Source organism: Silene latifolia, unplaced genomic scaffold, assembly GCF_048544455.1.
Source record: "Silene latifolia isolate original U9 population unplaced genomic scaffold, ASM4854445v1 chrun_scaffold_16, whole genome shotgun sequence".
NCBI classification, from domain to species: Eukaryota; Viridiplantae; Streptophyta; class Magnoliopsida; order Caryophyllales; family Caryophyllaceae; genus Silene; species Silene latifolia.
This window is the reverse complement of record NW_027413123.1, coordinates 823,722-828,678: the sequence shown is the minus strand read 5'-3', so window position 1 is coordinate 828,678 and position 4,957 is coordinate 823,722.

The window sequence follows — 4,957 nt, the reverse complement described above, 5'->3', positions numbered from 1 at the left end:
GATCGACCAAAGGTGTTGTATCTGATAATGCATTCGACGAATTCTGCGGCAGCAAGACCGATCTTAAAATGGCTGCCATTTCTTCAGTACTTGGTCAAATCAGGTGTTCTATGCGGCGTTGGAAAGCTAAGAGGATAAGCTTTCACCTTCATTTGGAATCACTCGATTAGCAGATCTATAACTCGGGATATAGCCATTTTAAGAAGTCTGCAGTAATGTGAGGCGATTCTTTGCTTGTTTAAGCTTTGCAATTTGTACGCAACCATACTTTTGCTATCTTTACACCTTGAAACGCATCCTAAACTGCAAGTCCGAGTCAAATATTCATGTCCTTCCTAATCTTAGCTCTTGGGGTCAAGATTTGGTCCATTATCTACTCATTTGTGCAATAATCTGCAACATTACATAAAACACGAGAGTAGACGGAAATAGGGAATATAGTAGTGTAAACTACATAATAAGGCTCTGAAATGCGTGTAAAATAGGGTGTAAAACATCATATTATAGTCACGCATCAAATTTCCCCAAACCAAACCCTTGCTTGTCCCCAAGCAAGAACTAGACTCGATCTTAGAACCTAATAGAACGCGTTCATTCTTAGAGTGAAATGCAAACTGTAAAGCCTAAACCAATTTAATGCAACAATTGACAATAAACAAGCAATATGAATCATGCAAACGAGTTATGAAGTTGTTAAAAGCTGCTAAACCGTTGACCGTAGAGACTTATCAAATTGGACTCTCACGGGTCGCTCAAATCACAAATAAGCATAGGTGAATATATGTAAAAGATAGAAAGAATTAATTTTGTAATGACTCTCACCTAACTCCGACCTATGAGAACATGCCTGCAATGTAATATGAAAATTATCTCTACAACCGTACATATGCATTCCAACCATTAAAGACCATGACACATGCCGAGGCGATTATGGGTAAGTGAGGTAATGGGTAAGAAGGGGCTATGATTAATTTGGATAAAGGAGTTAAAAGCCAAGCTAGCAACTACTGAAAACCAAACTATAAAATATTCCAACTTCATACTCAAGATTTCAATCGAAACGGTGCTAAATATCGAGCACTAATCTCACAATTCCACAATATATCAATTCCTCAAATAATATTAATCACAACATGGGAACAAAATCACCATCTAATAATAAATCCAGTCATGTGATTTTTCGAATTTTCTTTCTCTACTGCAGCAAGCAGTCGATAGACCAAGTGGGACGGTCGATCGACTGATCCTTTTTTTTCGAATTCCTGGTTTTTTTTTCTTTTTTTCTTTTCTTTCCCTTCAACATTTCACCAACATATTCTCAACACGAGACATAAAAACCAAAATGCAATACAATATTCCTGAACGACTATCCCTACTAGCTCAGCAAGGGTAAGCTAAATATGGAATGTAGCTTTTGGGACAAAAAGGGCTATTTTGGCTTTTGTGGGGCTTATGGGTAAAATGGATGAAACGGAACCTCTACCACATGTGTCAACAAACCAGAAACCGAATGCATACAGGTATTAAGCAGATTAAGTTCATATTTATGCATATTGATATAACATGTCTCATAAGGAGTAACTACTCACATTCCTAAATGAACTGATCATGGATGACACCAGTTATAAAGCTCTAAAACTCATAATATAATGTAGTTTGCCAAAAATCTAAGTCAAGTCTCAAGATTCAGCGAATAAATTAACAAAAACTCGTAGGTATGCATATGTGATTCTACTAATAACATGTCAATTAAGCACGGATTAGGCATAAACAGCTGAAAAGGCAATGTCATCATGTTTGAAATTTTTTCAATTTTATTGAATTTTGATTTTTGTATATATAGGAAATAAATACAATGCAAGCAGAAATGAATTAAACGTGTAACTGAAATGCAATAAAAAACAATGCAAATGCGACGCAAAACTCTTCGCCAAACCAAATCACACAATGTCCCCATTGTGCAAAATCATGTAAAAGAAACAAAAGGGAAATAGGATTTTTGCGATAAATAACTAAAGAAGACATGAAAAGGAACTCGGAAACTCACAAGCTTTTAAGCGCAAAAGGAAACCTCCCTAAACCAGCGTGAGCTAGGAGGTTTCAGTAGCCAGCAGTGCTACCATAAGGTACACCCTTTCGTGCTCCGCAAAACAACCAAACACAGCAGGGGAATGATCGCGAAACAGGTACAATAGCAATAGTGCTCGATCGACCGCTGGTATAGGTCGATCGACTAGGTCAACTAAGACAGAAGCTCCTGTGCTGCAAAGGGCAGTCGATCGACCGATGGGTCTCGTCGATCGACTGACTTACTTGACGAAACAGTACTTTCTTCGAATTAACTCAATAAATTAAGTTAACTTGGTCTAAAACCTGCAAATTGCACATAATAACGTGCCCAAAATTGCGCTAAACCCAAATGCAAAGTCTATAGTCTATAGAATCCTAAGCAAACCAATAAAAGCGAAGTCTCGTGCAAACCAAAACAGTAAGTAGTCTAAAAACAGCAATAAAATGGTCTTTAAAAGCCTATGAAATGAATAGTTCATCCACCCAAGCTGCGGAATAGATCCGACCACGGCTTCTGGCTATAGGAAGTTCCCTCCACGGTACGAATCTCCTCAGCAGGTCTCCACTCTACTCCAACATCTAGAATACTCAGCGGGTCATTTCCAGCTCTAGCAACCTCCCAAGCTCTTGGATCATCCGGCTCATCGAACTCCAAATCATACTCCGACACTTTCCTCGGCTCTTGCTTCGTTGGGCTCTCCTCCGGTTCCTCATCTATGCCGTAACTAAGATATCCCAATCCACCTCTATGGGTAATTGGTTCCTTCACAGCTAGAACAACAGGTGGTTCTTCCTTCCCCAAACCAGTTCCTGCAATAGTCATAACAGAAAAATCTTCCTCCATATTGTTCCCAATCTGGGGCGGAAGTGTTATAGCAGGAATAGGCACAGGTACTGAAGCAGGAATGTTAGGTAACATAACATAGAATTTCTTATCAGACACAACATTGCAAGTTACAGGGCACATAGCGTCCTTCTTTTTGGGGGTTTGTGCAAAAACAATTGACTGCTTCCCCACCTTGAAGGAGAGATTCTTATTCCCTAAATCAATGATTGCACCAGCAGTGTGCAAAAATGGTCTACCTAATATAATTGGGATCTGAACATCCTCTGGTATGTCCAAAATAATAAAGTCAACCGGGAAAAAGAATCGGTCAATCTGCACAGGAATATCCTCTAAGACCCCTACTGGCTGAACTGCAGAACGATCACCATCTCGACATCATATTAGTAACTGCAAACTTGGTCAGACCCAACTTCATAGCTAGACTCAATGGCATGACACTAATGCTAGCTCCTAGATCACATAATGCCTTCTCAATTGAGAAGCTACCAATTTTGCAAGGAACAGAAAAACTACCAGGGTCTGCTAACTTGTGAGGAGCAGTTTGAGTCAAATAAGAAGAAGAATCTCCAGTTAAAGCAACTGACTCGACCTTATCAAGTGACCGCTTTTTAGACAATAATTGCTTCATGAATTTCATATAAGCAGGTACTTGATTGCCTAGCTCTAGAAAAGGAACCTGAACATTCAAACTTCTAACAACAGCTTTCAATTTTTCGAAAGATACCTGATCCGTCGAAGGCACTAGTCTCTCTGGATATGGGGTCGTCAGAAGTAACTTGGCCCTCTCCTCAATATCACGCATACTAGCATCAGTGGATTTGGGCTAAAAGTTCACTACTTTATCTTTGTTGTAGCTCGAACCCTCTTCAGACCGAGTCAAGAATGAACCATTGACCGTTGTCGGGTCATATTTCAGAGCTGGAATCGTCCCATCAGCATTGGGAGCTTGCTTCAAAAATTGCGGGGTCGTCTTACCTCGGAACAAAAATTCCCTCAACTGATCAGGTAAAGGAGGACGAAAAGGCTCGTTGTCAGTAGCATCTTCAGTCGATTGACCAATATGGTCAATCGATAGACCAACATTTCTGTTGCTCAATTTTTCAGATTTTCTAGAAACATCAGAAACTCGCCACTATTGACTGGAAGCGGTCGATCGACCACCCTTTGAAGTCGATCGACGCCTATCTTCTTGTCGCTTTTTTTTCTGATTTGTTCCTTTTCGCTGTTTCAGTCATTTTTCCAGTTTGTCCAGCCACGTCTCCCTCGGAAACACCTTCTACCATAGTTGGCCCATCAAGGGTAGACCTACTCCTCAACGTCATTGCATGTACGGTTTCTAAACGCTGATTCAGAGAAAGAAATTGACCCGGAATTTCAGCTGCATTCTTGTCTAAGTTAGCTAAATGAGACTTTAGCTCCGTGATTGAGGCCTCGTTCGCAGCATTACTTTTCTGCACTTCCACCATAAGCAACTGCACTAAATTTGTTAACTCTGCAACTTCATCATTTAATAGTTGCTGCGGCGGAGTGGGTAATGGAGGAGCTACATAAGGAGGCATATAATGTTGTTCAAAATTAAATTCCTCCTGCTTCTTCTCCAGCATATCAAATCTGACACTCATAGCCTCCAATTGTGCCAGGATAGCACTATTATCATTCGAGCTCAACCGTGTGTTAACCCTCGGATTTCCATATTCTGCACGGTGTGTGGCCATCTCTTCAATCGTGTTCCGACCCTTATTATCACCAATGTTGTTTTGGAACGGGCCATTAGCTGCTGCATCAAGAATACTCCTGTGGTCATCGTACAACCCAATGTAGAATTGGTTGCACAAATACCACTGCTGAAAACCGTGGTGTGAAATAGAGCGGACTAGTTTCTTAAATCTGATCCAAGATTCGTGAAATTCCTCTTCAGGCCACTGCTTAAAATTTGTAATTTGGGCTCTAATTGCATTTGTCTTGGACGGTGAAAAGTATTTATTGTAAAAATCTAGAGCCAATGAATTCCAATCAGTAATACCCAAAGCTTCTCTATCC